Consider the following 15,880-nt stretch of genomic DNA (forward strand, 5'->3'; position numbering starts at 1 on the left):
GCAGCTGGGGAGGTTGGGCCCTGCTCCCAGGGAATAGGGACAGGACAAGAAAAAGTGTCCTCCAGCTGTGCCAGGGGAGGTTTAGGTTGGATATTGAGAATAGTTTCTTCCCAAAAGGGTCTTCTGCCCAGGACAGTGGTGGAATTCCCATTTCTGAATGGATTTAAAAGCTGTGTGGATGTGGCTTTAAAGATGGTTTAAAGGTCTTTTCCATTTGAGTCCATGATTCAGGTCCATGATTCCATGGCCACCAGGGTCACTCCTGCAGCACTGGTGTGAGGCCACGTTTGGGGGACGGAGCTGAGGCTACTTCCATGGTAACTTCCATCAGTGGATCAAGTGCAGAAATGCCAGTAATTAATCACTTTTGCAGTCTGGGGTGGTGATGCCAATTCTGTAATGGGGGGGGCTTCAGAAATACATTGGAAAAGACAGGCTGAAAAATCCTTTTCCCTTTCCTCTGACCTCTGTTTATATTCAGTGCACCCCCTGCACAATGCTTTCCTCTCTACACCTATTTTTCTCCACAAACTGTTTGTTTAGGAATGCGAGTTACTTTGCGTTACTGCTTCTCTGGAATTTATTTGTTGCCATCTCCAGAGTTGGTTTTACATGTTTAATTTTATGATGTTCATGAGGCAACGTTGGCAGGAACGGCGCTATAAAAAGCCTTCATTTCATGGAGTGGTACAAACATGTTTTCAGCTGAATTGATGACACTGAATATAAAACACTTCTCATTTGCTCTTCCCCTTAAGGTTTGTTTAATGAACTAAAGTTTTTCTTATTACTTAGAGGTGCAGTTCTTCCTACCCATCCAGAAAGGATACAAAGCATAATGTGCATTTATGGCTGCCATTTCTGTGAAATAACCTGCTTAAGGAACCTTTCTCTGTGCATCTTGGGGTGCTATGGAAATTACTCCACTCTCTTCTTTTTTCTTACTCTTTCTCCTTGAACTCTTTATTGTGAATAAAAATGACTCTGAATGAGATCTTTATTAAAAAGCCAGTTGGGAAGTTATCAAAATTTGGATGCAGATTTGTGTTTGCACTCGGGCAATGTGTTTGAGGTAATTTTAGGGATCGAGACCACCCTTTCTGGTCTTCAGGTTGCATCAGTGCTGCCTGTGAGCAGCCATGATTTATTGAATTTACGTATAATATCTCTCCCAGGCAGTGGGATGATATTAATTAAAGTGTTCATTACTGTTTATGATCTGATACTTTGCAGGAGGCCCTTCCTTAGGGGATTAATAAGGGCAGGGATGGAAACACGTGTGTTTCCAATGCTGTTTTCCATACATCGGTGTCTAGAGGCTCAGAGTGGTCCTGTCTCCATCCAGGACTCATCTTAATGCTTAATTAGCTTTCTGGCAGGGCTGTCCAGGTGTGCCAGGTCATGTGGGGAAGCTGGGAAGGGGAAGAGAGGTGAAGCAGAGCCTGAAGTGAGATAATCTGTGCTGCTTTCCCATGCACGGGTGTGGACATGCAGTTAATGCTTCATCAAGGGCTTGGTCTCCTGCCCACCACTTCAGCTGACCTAGAATCCAGTGTAAATATTAAAAAGAGTTAGAACAAGCTGTTGCATAAAAGACTGTGCCATAGATGCTCCTGTAACTCTTCATCTTCCGGCGTAGCTTCTTTTCCCACCACTTATTTATTGACACGGCTCCATCTGGGACGGCTCCAGTTTGGGCAAAAATCAGTCATTTCTTCAACTTCCCCCACACCTGAAGTGAAAATTAATGTCACCAACCTCAGGGTGCCATGGCACACCAATGATGGGCACTGCAAGAAGGAGATGCCGCACCTCTGGCTGAGCATCTGATAGACATGGGAGACTTGGAAGAGAAGGTTTTGGAGCCAATGACTTACCAAAGCCTGTCAGAATAATCATTTTCCCCCCAATTTCAGTCAACTGCTGCCTGACAATTGAAAAGCAGGGATTCAGAGAGTGTTCACCCACGCTGGTGCCTGATCCCCAGTGCTCTGCAGCCATATCCTTGGAATAAAAAGGAAAAGTACACATATGAAGCACCAACTGGAGTTTGTTAAACATGGAGCATATGTGTTATTTAGAATTGGAATGTGGTGAGCTTATGAAACTATTCTTGGAAAAGAAGACAAATAAATTCCCTGTACATCAAAATAATTTGTAACAAATAGATTCATGAAAAGCTTGCTGGAAGATGGGGCACGAGGCACATGACAGAGCCCTGAAATTCAGCTTCCAGCTGGAGCCTCTCCATCCTCCAATGATGGAATTCAGGCAGTTTTAGGAAGGTGATTAAACACAGGGCATGCTAATGATTGGTAAAGGATTTTAATTTATTTTTGATGGACTTTGAAGTCTCCTGAGTATGACTTGGAATCAGACTTTCAGTTCTCACCAACATTATTGAGTCTGAACTCAGAATTACGTTACTTACAGTGATGAGTGAATTCCAGATTAGTCGAGTCCAATGGGAACTCAGAATTCCACTGAAGGATCGTGGTCTAGGTGTACCTATCCATGTGATTCTCAAAACTGATGGTAGAACTCAGAATGCAGCATGAATTCATTTTTTATTGTACAAGAGGGGGGGCAAAGAAGATGCCAAAGGCTGCCCCCAACCCAAATATTGTACAGCGCATATCAAATGAGATCTGAACATCAGTGATTACATTTTTAGTAGGATGAGTGTTCTGACTGAAATGCAGCAATCTGTCACTTGGCCTTTCTGTGACATTCAGTGCATTGAAATTACCAGGCAAAGATTGCTTTTTGACATGCTAAATTAACTAAGTTGGAAATTGGAGCTTTATCATGGCTGCTAATTGTTACAGGGAGAGGGAAGAGTTGTTTGTCTTTTATATTCTGAGCAGGCTATTCAAACAGCAGTTAATAAAAAAATTAAAATAAAAGATATTCTCCAGAAGGGTCATCTCTGGAAGCAGTAGAATTAGTTAAGAGAAAGCACTTTTAATCTGAGCTGTGGCAGTGCTGAACACCTTCCCTTCAATTCCAGCCTAACCAGAACTAGGGCTTATTGTAAGGAGATGGAAGACCTGGAAACTCCATTAATAGGTGAAGCAAAAAGGATTTAAAAGACTATTTTAGACATTTAGAAGTTTTGGTTCCCTATGAATGATGTTTCACTCCTAAATTTTTTTCTCTTGGTGGTGTTTCTTCAGATATGTAAAAATCCAACTTAACCTACAGCTAAATGATGATGCTTCATATGCTTTGCAAAAGCTGCTGTAATCACAGCCCTTATGTTTTACTAAAAATTGAATAATGCTTTGTGCAATTATGTTTTCTTTAGAATGGGCTATGTTTTGTTTGCTCTCTACTGATTTTACCAAATGCAATTTTTGTTTCTGAGACACAAATGATAAATCCATGTAAATTGTGGCAGGTGATGGTATTGGGACCCTCTCTGTAAAGTTGTGATGATTCAGATTGAAATTCTGTTTATTCAAGCAGTCATTGTCTACAAATGTCAACAAATCCTTCTATTTTTAGCTCCCAGACAAACAGGAGTTCTGGATAAACATGCAAATGACATTTCTGGAGGCTTTTAATTGGTAGTTCAATATCTACATCAGCGACCTTGTTGTGAAAGACAGATTTCACTGATATTTATCAATTATCTGAGAGGTCTCCAACCTCAGCTTCCTATTCCTAGGTGCGAGATTTAATTCCTGGGCTTTATGTTAAGCAAATAGTTAGAGAAATACTTGGCTGGTTTGTGTGGGAGAGTAACAGAATCAGAGAATCTTAAAATCCCAGACTGGTTTGGGTTGGAAGGGTCCTTAAAACTCATCCCTGCCATGTGTAGGGACACTTTCCACTATCCCAGGTTACTCCAAGCCCCATCCAACCTGGCCTGGGACACTTCCAGGGCTGTGGTGAAATTAAGAAAGGATGAAATTAAAAGATTCCTGCCCATGAAGTCTGTTAATCTCACTTTTATTGTTTCTCAAGCAGAAAGAGTTACCAAAGTGCATGAGAGAGATTAGGTGATCCTACATGTTTTGGGTTAATACTGATTTCAGGACAAAGTGGTGAAGTTTTAAGCTGTCCTTGAATTTAAATGTTTATGTGCATGCCCAGAGGTTTTTGGCGCTCTCCAGCCCCAGGTGAGCAGCGTGGGCAGAGCAGTAATTGCAGCTGTGCACGTGGAATTGTGAGTAGAACATTCTGTGGGCAGCCTGACACTGCCAGGCAAAGGGAGATGAATGGAAGCATCAACTGCTGCGCTTCTGACAGGATGGGAGTGCGTGAATTAGGGAAGGCTCTGCTCATTCATCCCACTCCTGCTCTGGGAAGGAGTTTCAGGTACCAATGGCAGCTCGATGTCTGTTCATGGAATTCTGATTTATGAGGTGTTGCCAGTCCCGCTGCCCATCCTCCCTCTGGCAGTGCCATCCTGGGAGCACATGCTGAATTAAGGGAGTGGGATGATCAAAGGCAGGGAAAGCACAGCATGTGATTTGTGTGCAAACCACACAGGCCTGTATAAATCTGCTCGCTCCCCTGTTTGCATCCAAGGAAGTAACTCTGACCCAGGATGAAACCACGGGAATTCAGTGGGATGGTGTGAGCAGCATCCTTTCCCAATCCATGTGGTTAGGGATGGGCAGTGTGGGGACAGCTGCCTGCAGAGCTCCTGTTGGGACTGAGAGTCTAGCAGGGGATGTCAAGCTTGATGTGATGACAATGCATTTAATGGCTAATTCGGAAACATTAAAATTATAACTTTTAGGAAACTGTGAGGATGTTTCTTTGTCAAGTCTTTACTTTTTCCAAATCATATTTGGGGACAAAAGGAGCACAAGGCACTGACAACTTGATCCAACTGTAATTCAAAGTGTGTGCGAGGAGGAAATGTGCATGATCCAAGGAAAGTTTTGCCTTCCATTCCTTCCTGTGCATGCAGTGCTGCCTTCACAGGGTGTTAAATTCACATTAACACCTAAATGTCTGCAGCCCTGCAGCCCCGCTCCTGTGAGGGCATCCTTGGCTTCCCTGGGATCTTCCAGAGGGATGGAGCTCCTGTTGCCAAAGCTGTCCCAGGTGGGGGAAGACCAGAAGCTGGAGATGCCCCATCCCTGGAAGTGTCCAAGGCCAGGTTGGACAGAGCTTGGAGCAACCTGGGATAGTGGAAGGTGTCCCCCGTGGAAGGAGGATGGAACTGGATGAGATTTAAGGTCCCTTCCAACCCAAACGATTCTAGAATTTCATGATTATTATACATCAACAAATACATTAAATAAATGAAATATAGTTTGTTAATTAGAAAAATTAATGGTGTGACATGGGTGGCACAACACAGGGAGAGAGGAAGTGAAGAGTAAAGCAGTTTTGTCGCTTTATTGCAAGGATTGCAGCTCTTTTAATTACAGACTAAGTTAGTTAATGCAAGTAAAGAGAGAAAATGAGACCCCTTGTGAGGAGGATGCAGAGCACTGTCAAACCCTCTCCCATTTCCTGGTAATTAGTGGGTAGGAGACCGTGGTGCTTCCCGTGCCGCTCACCTCCTGTTCCACGATCCGCGTTTGTACACACGGATTTAAATCAGGGAGCAAAGGAACTGGGTGTAGGTGGGAGTTGTGTCTCAGAAGTTCTGTCTCGAAGCTTTTGGATTGTGTGGCCTTGTAAAAGAAGTGAGAGACTGAGGACAGGTGTGTAATAATGTTCCCCAATATTTTGGCTTGCAGAGTGAAGACACCTTTTTAAGGTAATTGTTATAATTAGAGTTTGCAAAACATTTAAAGTGATACAAAGGTGCCGTGAAGGAACGTGAGGTAGGAGAAACATTCTTGTATTTTAGGAAGATTTTTGATAAATTACGAATTTAGTTATTGATAATTTTCTTTTTTGAATTTGCTCATTATAACCTATTCTAATGCCTCTGAGGGGAACGAGGGTGGAGCTTGGTTCAGTGCCTGAATGGGCTCCAAGAGACTGCAGATGGACTTTGGACAAGGGATGGAGTGACAGGATGAGGGGGAATGAATTCACAGTGATAGAGGGCAGGGTGAGATGGGATATTGGGAAGGAATTGTTCCCTGGGAGGGTGGGGAGGCCCTGGCACAGGGTGCCCAGAGCAGCTGTGGCTGCCCCTGGATCCCTGGCAGTGCCCAAGGCCAGGCTGGACATTGGGGCTTGGAGCAGCCTGGGTTAGTGGAAGGTGTCAGGGGTGCAGCTGGATGACCTTTAAGGCCCCTTCCAACCCAAACCATTCCATGATTCTTTGTTGCCTTCCAATACAGGAGTCCCTCTGGTTTCTGGGTCTTGCCTTTTCCAGCCTTGGTGCTCTGACATTTGGGAGGGGGATCCCTCACCTCGGGGAGGCGCTGTGTCTCTGCACCCCACTGAGTCCAGCAGGACTGTGGGGGCTGAGTGCTGCTGGCATCGCTTTATTTCCAGGACTTTTTGCCAAACCCTAAACCATCTGTGTGGTGGTAGATGAACATTCAGAATTTGATTGTGGCGTTTTCTGCAGTGCAAATGGAACAGGGTTGCAGGAAAGGCTGTTTTGCAGGAAATTGTTGTTTAGGTTTTGAACTAAATGTTTGACATCAGGAAGGAGTGGATTTAAGGCTGTGGGAAGCCCATCCAGTTCCCTTTGCTGCTCGGGGTGTTTTAGGCTGTAATTAAATTCCCTTTTCCACAGGAACCCCAGCTCATGTTCAGTGCACATGACAGCAGCAGGGAGGGGAGGATCACGATGCCAGAGCAAGCTCAATTTGACTCATTTAAGTTGTGATTTTTAAATATTGTAAATGTTTCTGTGTGCCGAAAAACTCCACTTGGCTGCTTTAGTAAGTAACGAATTGGTAATGAATTATGTCAGAATAGGTTGGTGGGACACATTTGGGCTGCGTGGTTACACCCCTCTGTGTGGATATTTTCAAATCCTCTCTGGGAGACAGCAACATAACTTATGGGGCAAAATACAGAAGTTTCATGTCTCACATATTTCCAGGCTCAGCTTTATCTTACTCTTTGCCTGTGAATTTGATTGATATTACCATCTTGGTTTTCAGACAGAAATAATGCACCTCTCTGTTTTAACGATAAACTTCCTCTGTGTTCAAGTATAAACGAGGACAGTGTTACAAAAATGTACTTTTTTCTCCCCAGCTGAGGATTTCCTCTCTTCCCAGCTCTCCCAAGGCTTGGCTGGGAGGATTTGGGATTTGTGAAGGACCGGGGTTTTGGCGTCCTCCTGGACCCACCGGTTCGTTCCTCCTTTGGTTTCCTCGCCCCTAAACGTGTGAATTTTTGAGGACAGGGCTCCCTCGCGTGGTGGCACCACACGAACTTCAGCTGCTTCCCCTGCAAGGAGAACCAAAATTCTCTTCTTTTCCCGCAGTTTTCACACAGTTGCTTAGGGATCTTTCCCACTGCTGGAGAGGCTGAGAAAAGAGAAAAAAATCACTGAGCTCTTCTGTTCCTTCCAACCCAAACCACTCTGGGATTATAACCCCAAAACATCACAGGAGTTGTGTTATACAAAAGTCTAGAGAACTTCAAGCTAAGCAAGGGTTTAAAGATTTTATTTTCATTTTTCTTTTGCTAAACCTTAACTCTTCCCGAGGCTCCAAATAAGTTTTTGACTTGGAGTTGTAGAAAACAGAGAGCAGGTTATTAATATGGTGTTGCAGGAAAAATCAGTGTTCCTAATGAAAATCAGTGTGCTCAGAATAGGACAAAAATTTGGCAGTCAGCTACTGCTGCTTCATGAATATTAATTAAATTACATCAGTATACATGGTGTATCTATATAGTATATATAGACACTATATATGAACTGATAATATATTAAATACATATAAATAAAATTTATTTTTATTTATTATTTATAATCATTGAACTGCTATATAAATAGATACATATAAAATATATGTTTAATGTATTATCAGTTCAGATTGAAAACTTTGGCTGCGGTTATCCATGTGCACCTTCATGATGTGGAACTTGGGTCTACTCATTGTCCATTGCATGGGGCACTTCCAGTTTCTGTAGTGGAACTTTTTTTCCTTAAAATTCAGCTGGTGAGCTCATCTCTCTTCTGCAGTCAGTGGGAATTAGTGCTGTCTCTACAAACTGAATTTTCATGGAGTTTAGCCTAGCTGAGACACAAAGGGAAGAAGGAATTTTCATCCTCTTCTCACTGTTTCAGTGTCATAAGGGGGCAGAGAGTGTTTTCATATTTCATAGCCAAAACTTGTATCATCTATTTTTTTTTTAATTGTAGGTATTGTCTTCTTTTGAGAAGAAAACACTCGCTTTCACTCTCTTCTAATTCTACAAGTATTTTAAACTACATATATCTTAAAAAGTATTGGGCTGGGAGTATTTAATTAAGATTTTCAATTTTTATTTTCAGTTCAAGAACAGATATTTCACTGACAGATTAAAAACCTCTTTCTTTCTCTTTATGAACATTACAATTAAATGCTCAGCTGTAGAGTATTTAACCACCAACCCACCTCTTCCTGAGCTGATCCCTTTGGGGTGGGGGCTTCCAAGCATCCTCTTCCTCATGTTTAGAATTCCAGAATGGTTTGGGTTGGAAGGGATTAAAGCTCATCTCACTCCACTCCCTGCCATGGGCAGGGACACCTCCCACTATCCCAAGTTGTCACAAAAGCCATCACATTCCCAAAATATTGTCTGGATGAAGTCAGATCTGCTCTTTGGGATCATGGCTGCGGACAACCAGACTTTCCACATGTAGGGAATCATAAGCAAAGCTGCTTTTTCTTGCCTGATGGTAAATATGGAATATTGGAATTATTCTCCGTTTGCTTTTCTGCTGAAAATTATTCAGGGAGGAAGCTGAGCTTTTAACGCTGAGCTCAGGGCTTGTTTTGTCCTCTTTCCACTTGCCATGGGAGGGTGGAGAGGCTGCAGAGATGGGACCCAGCACCCTGAAGTGTCCCCACGGAGTGTCTGTGCTGTGCTGCCCGAGGCCAGGGGTCCCAGCCGAGACAGATGCCTTTGGAGGCGCAGACGTATGTATTTCTGCTTTGTAAAAAAAATTAAAGTATTTTACAAAAAAAAAAAAAAAAAAGCCACCAAAACTCTTGTGGTTTAGACAGCTGGTCTGGCAGTTGGTAATGTGAAGGCCTATTAAAATATTTATGCTGTTTGTTATTTAACTTCATTTGTTTTTTCCAAAGAATTTGGAAATGGGCTGATTAAATAAAATCGCGTGAGGCCGCCCGGGTCGGGAGTGACAAGTATTGGCAGGAATCTGGGAACACTGGCAGCACAGGGGACTAATATTCTGTCTTTCACTCTCCTGAAATCTCGTCGTTCTGTTTGCCTTCTGAGCGAGAGGAGGTGCTAATAAATACGCTGAAAATATTTTCACACTTCTGCTGGGTGGAATTTTGATTCGGGAGCTGGGGCACAAAGGCCTGGCTTCATGGAAACTTTGGAGTCGGTGACAAGGCTCCCTTTGACTCAGCCCCAGCAGTGGAAATCAATGTTGAAAATGACACCGCCACCTCAAAGTTTCAGTGGTTTGTTATTTTGGGTGCTCACAGAACTTGCTGTGTAGGTTTTAGTGAGGGATTCAACTTTCAACTTCTTAAACTTCTCAGCTGTTCAAACCGTGATGTCCCAGAGTTTGGACAAGTTTCAAGGAGCATTTAATTGTTTTCCAACAGGGAGCAGCTCTCATGGAAATGCAGAGTGGGGATTTGGATTGGAGAAAAGTAAAAAGAATAAAATCGAGTTTAGCATCCTCAGGGAATGATGACCGTAAAATCCCAGAACCATTCAGCTTGGAAAACCCTCTCAGATCATCGAGTCCAGCCATTCCCAGCACTGCCAAGGCCACCACTGCTCCATGTCCCCAAGTGCCACATCCACATGGCTTTTAAATCCCTCCAGGGATGGGGACTTTGAGGGAAGACATTTTCTTGATATCCACCTGAACCTCCTCTGGCCAAACTTGAGGCTGTTTCCCCTTGCCCTAACCAGCAAACCTGACATTACACTTAAACACTTACAAAAGGGAGGTTTTAAAAATCAGAGGGAGGCAATCCATGTGTCTACTCTGGGTAAAAGTTGAACAAATTGGATTTTTCCCTGTGTTCAGGGGAGCCCGTGCTGGAGGTGCACATCCTCATGTTCAGGAGATGGGGCACTCCATATACAGTAGGAAAATGGGGAAAAATTCATGATGGAATGGCAATTAAAAAGGTGTTTTCACAATAATGAAAACCAAAAGAACTGATCACCAACAATGGCCAAGTTTTGAAATGTAGAAAGAAGAGTGGTGAGAATGAAAAGAGGGGGAAAAGAGGATAATGAAATTCCAAAATTGCTTCTTTTCCAGTGCCTCCCTGGAAGGACAAACTACCTTGAAAAATGATGTAAATTCATTAAAAAATAAGGATTATCTAATCTATCTGCAATTCAGCTGGACACTTTCTCAGTCCCAATACTGGGTTTTGTTCAACCCTTGGCTTTGGACAACCGAGGGTGCTGTGAGAGCTTTAGGACTGAGCCCAAGAGGTCAAACGCAGGCTGTGCTCAGAGGTGGTGACAGAGCATGAACAAATGGTGCCAGACAGGGGGAGATCAAATTAGTAAAGCTTGGTTTCATGTTAACCAGAGATAATATGGTGTGAAATCATTTAATTAGGGAAAATCCCCAGATATTCTGGGAAACACAAAGGAGCAGAGTGGAAGGGAGGCAATGTCAAAGTGGTCAAGGAGTGAGTGTGGGAGTCTCCATGGCCTCGTGTTGTTGCTGGAGGAGTGAGGAAAAGGGTAAATTGTGTTCCCTGGTGGGCTGGAGTCCTGTTGGATCTGCTGTGTGTGGCTCGTTTTGGAGAGCTGCTGTTTAAAGGCTGATCTTTATTAGGGCTTTTGCACTGTGGCAAGTTGTTGTTGAACCTTTATTTTAAGACTGAGAGTCTTTAACATGTTCTCACAGCAAGCTGTTTCCCAGACTCGCATGTATTTCCCCCAGAATTTGTGCAGAACCTTTTTTGGGAAGCTCAGCTCTTTGGTGTGTTTTGCTCTACCAGCCCCTTGGATGGGTTGGTCCCACAATATCTGACACTAAAGTCTGGTTCAAGTTGCAGCAGCAGGGAAAGCTCTTCCCTCTTGCTCTTTCCTTGCTCTATTAATTTTAAACTTTTGTAGAATCCTTGGATAGTTTGGGTTGGAAGGGTTTTACTCATAGTGAAAATAATCTGGAGACACTGGCTTTTATAGGAAGTGTAAATCTTTGTTTTTAAGTCATTTTAGTGGAGCTGCATTTCCTGTCTCTTCATCCCTTTTGCTCCTGTGAAGTTTGGAAAAGCAATTCATAGCCTGAAAATCTCTCAGGGTTTTTAATGGTTCTCCTGAACCTTTGATTCCTTCTTCCTTAATTGCTTGTGGTCATTTGAACCCACAGAAACCAATTGAAGGGAGAGTGGATGCAAACCCCGTACCTGGATTGTCATTTTTGGGGTTCAAATATATAACATTTGTATTTTTGCTTTTGTTACTAATTTTCTTTAGGAATAGATTTTTTTTTAAATACTGAGAAACTATAATTTACATATATATATATGTATGTGTGTGTATATACATACATATATATATATATAAAAGACTTGAAACTACTTATGTGTTTTCCTTTCATACATTAAAGGATAGAGGAAGGCTGATGACCAAGGTAGTTGGCTAGGGAAAGAAGAATTGAACTTTTTTCTTTTACCTCAAAAGAAAACCTTCTGAGCAGCTCAGGGAGCTCTATATTTTCAATTATTGAGAAGAAACTGATATTTGCCTTTTGCCAAGTTACTGAGGAGAACAGTGGCCTGAAAAGGGGTTGATTTGGTTAAAAAATGAACAGAAAATGTGATGATGCATGGCCCTGACAATGCTTGTCTGTGTAAGGCAGCATGATGTGTGTCAGCAATTCCTCCTCAAATCCGCCAATATAAAAGCTTAAAAATTCTCTCCTGATCCCATGTGCTGCATAATTCACTTTTAGGATCTAAAAATAAAGCCAGGCTCTTTACAACACTGTGCACATGCTGAAGTGGAGTAAACACGTGTTCAATCTGTTCCGAGTTGTCTGATTAAAATAATCGTGGTGTGAAGGAAGGAGGCAGGAGGGGCACAGCCGAGCATTTCAGAGAGCAGAGAGGTGTTGAAATGCCCTTGAAAATTAAAACTGTGGAGGCTCTGCATGTTAAAATTATTAGGGTTCACGTGGGTGCAAAGATGTTGACAACTTGAACTTGAAATTTCTTACAAGCGTGGCCTTAAATAAATTTGGATTAAATAAGCAACAGGAGGTGAAACTGTGTTTGATGAAATTGTCTGGCAAATTGGTTTTAAGTCTGGAATTTCATTTTCCGAACAGAACACTGTGGAGAGGGCAGCAACAAGCAAGAATGAACTGCAAGTTATTTTACTGTTCAGGGAGACAAGTGACTCTTTATAGTTCTGCTCTAAAGCTTAATTTTTAGGACCTGTATAAATAGAATCAAATCCACCAACTGATTTGGAGAGGATAATCCATCAATATTTAATTTGGTGAGAAAGAAAAGGCTTTAAAATAATAAATGTAGTTCATGAATCAGATGCGCCGTTGGGTTCCATTATTAAATGTAGATGTATAATATTGGTGGCCTCGTGTTTGTTATTTTAATAATTCTAATTAACTTCTGGTAATTGTGGTGGACCTGCTGCCAACTATCCCGGCTATGATCATTACTCAGGGTTATTATTTTCTGTAGACAGTCAGCCAGTGAACAGACGAAGTTTTCAGGCAAACTAGACTTAAATAGCACGAGGTTTTTTTGTTGAAGAAAAATGCCTCGTGGTGAACTTCATCATGATCTGTCTGTGGAGAGATCCAGGCAATCTTTAGGATAATGCAGTAATTTCCAAACTCCCCATAAACAATATTTCATCCTTTCTCCTTGATTGGGGATGATGACTGAGATTTGTGTGGAGAAGCAGAAGCTCTCTCCCTCACAATTAGCCTGCTCCTCTTGTCTCTGTCTCTTTATGGCCCCACACTCCATTTTTCATGCCGTGGTTGTAATGGTGATAAAACAGGACACTCCAGCCTGAACTGGTGCAAACTCTGAGAGAGAAAATGAATCCACCGGTGGATGCAGAGACAAATCCTTCACTTACCTGAAAGACACTTTAGTGCCCAAGAAATCCATTGGAGTATGGAGCTGCCGGTGAAGAAGGATCTGTGACATGAACGTGTGATTTTGTCCTTCCCCTTGGTAGCCTGGGAGGCTTCTCCCACGTTGGAGATGGCACTCGGGAGCAATTTTCTGTGTCTGGATGGGGTCTTTCTGCAGCTGCAAAAGTTCTGCCCCATTTCAGCTGGGGAAGTGTCACAGGTTGGAGTTTCCCATCAAAGATGTGTTCTGTGCAGGAGAGAACCCCCAAAATGCTATGATATCCAATTTCCAATTAATTGAAAACGTTGCTATCTCAGAAAGTTGGAAAGATTTATTCCTCTGCCGCTGCAGTTTTTCCGTGGGAAGGAACAGTTGAAAATGCAGACTTTCATTGAAACAGACGTTTCATTGAAACAAAACCCCACGAAATTTGAATTTGAAGAAGAAATTTTAAAGGCAAATTTTCAGTGGTCTTCAGGGTAGATTGTTCTTGTGCCTCTTCAGAGCAGAGTGAGTGCAACACAGCACCAATTCCTTCTAGAACAATTGGCTTTTAAGAATCCATCACATTCCTTAGTGGAAGGTTGGTAATCTCCAAAATGTTGTTCTCATCTTTTTAGCTGAACAGATGAAGGCAGGAATAACGTGGAAAAATGTGGAATAGAGGCAGAGCAGAGCTGGGATGTGTGGGAGCATCAAGCCATGGATAAGGACTTTAGGACACTCTAAACATTGCAAACATCCTGTGGCCAGACCTGAAATCTGGTGCTGGGAAAAGGAAAATAAAACCACTTTTCTAGCAGTTTGTGTGAGTGGATTTAAAGGACAGATACGGTCTAATTTAAATTCGGAAATAGAAAATTTTGTAAGGAATTACAATTAATCCCCAAAGTGTGTTTGCGGTGTAATTGAAGACTCAAATAAAAAGGCAACTCAGAGTGGATTTAGGGATTGCAGCTGCTGAGGGAGATGCGTTTGTGACACCCTACGAGTACAAAGTCAGGCTCTCATCAGATGGAATTACTGGCACTGAGGGATAGTGCCCATTAAAATAACTGCTAATTCCTTGTGCCAACTGCACTTCCTTCAAAGCACACTGCGTTGGGAGAGAGTTACCAAACTCCTTCTGAGCCTCATCTTCAATTTGCCCATCAGAACATCCACACGGTTATTTGGGGCATCTTCAAAGTGTTTCAGTGCTTTGGAGTAGATCCTGGAGATAACACTTTGATAGTTCCATGTGCCTCTGGATGACACTGGGGGAAAAGGAAGCCCCCACCTCCCAGGGATCTTTCCTTTTCTTCCTGCCCATCCTACTAGTGAGTGCAAACTCCGAGATCACACAGAACCTATGGATTCCTCAAAAGAAATTAATCCCAGGTGGTTTCATCTCATTTTCTGTGTATTGCCTACTGCAATTTGGGCTCTTAATTTGTTTTTGCAAACGATGAATTTGATTTCCTGCTGTCAGTGAGTGTCTGCCTGTCGGAAGGCTCCAAGCATGACTGGCATAATGAAAAGTGTTTCTTGCATTGGAGTTGGAACTTTGTGTATTAAGAACTTCCCTCTGTCTAATAACTAAGATCAGACAGCAGATCTTTCTATTCCTTCACTCCAAATTGTAGTTAATCTTTATCATCAACGGGAATAAGAATGATGTTCATCAGGGTACAGAGAGAGCAGAAAAAAGAGGTGGAAAATTTAGTAAATGGCAAGTCTCAGTAATTTTCTTTGTTTGACTCACTGTAAGAACCAGGAGTTTAAAGTTCTGTTCTTAAAGAAACATTTGTGACCTATTTGGTTGCTGGAAATGGGTGTGGGTGGATCTTGAGCTTTTTTCTCTGCTTGAAGCATAAATCTGGTTTGTTGTCATTTGGAAAGTGCTCCTGTCAGATCTACAACAGAATTCTTCTTTTTAGTTAGTGGGGACAGCACAGGATAAAACACGATACCCTTGGTTGCTCTAAGGAGGTGGGAGAGTTATTCTGAGTGGATTTTTAGGTGTCCAGGTAAAGTGTGTTTTGTTCTCAGGTAGGTGCAGTGGAATTAGCCTGGTCTTCCCCACAGTGGAAGGAATGGAATTGCCCCTGGGGGCTGTTTGTGGCTCCTCTGTGTAAAAATGCTGCTTCCCAGTTCAAATATTTCTTGCAGACAGATAGGAGGCATCCATGGAATTGTTCAGCTTGGAGAACCCCTCCAAGGCCATCAAGCCCATCCCTAAACCACGTCCCCAAGTGCCGCACCCACAAACAAACACACCTCGAACCAACGAGATTCTCAAATTTCCAGCAGTTCCCCCTCAACAGCTTATTTTTTAAAATTTTTTTTAATCTCCATCTCAATTACACAGCGAGATGTTCTTTTTAAAAACTTGTTTGTTATTAAGATATAAATCTACTTATTTTAGTCGTGTAGTGCACGGCGGCGTAATGCAATACAAGAAGATTACAAGCTGATGGTGAGATGTTAATAACAGTAACACAAAACATTAAGGCAAGTGACATTTACATAAGTATCTTGATCTTAATACATGTAATTTACATATGAAAATTTAATCACCATAGAGATAAACAGCTGCAATGTTTAATTAAACTCTCCACACAAAATCAGCCTGCAAGAAGTAGTTTGTCACTGCTAATTTATCACAATTCTCATAAGTATTCTTTAAAATAAAAATGCAAAATAAATGACTCTTATTGATAATTTAACTTCTGGTTACTTTA

Source organism: Corvus cornix, chromosome 7 (genome assembly GCF_000738735.6).
Source record: "Corvus cornix cornix isolate S_Up_H32 chromosome 7, ASM73873v5, whole genome shotgun sequence".
Classification (NCBI taxonomy): Eukaryota; Metazoa; Chordata; class Aves; order Passeriformes; family Corvidae; genus Corvus; species Corvus cornix.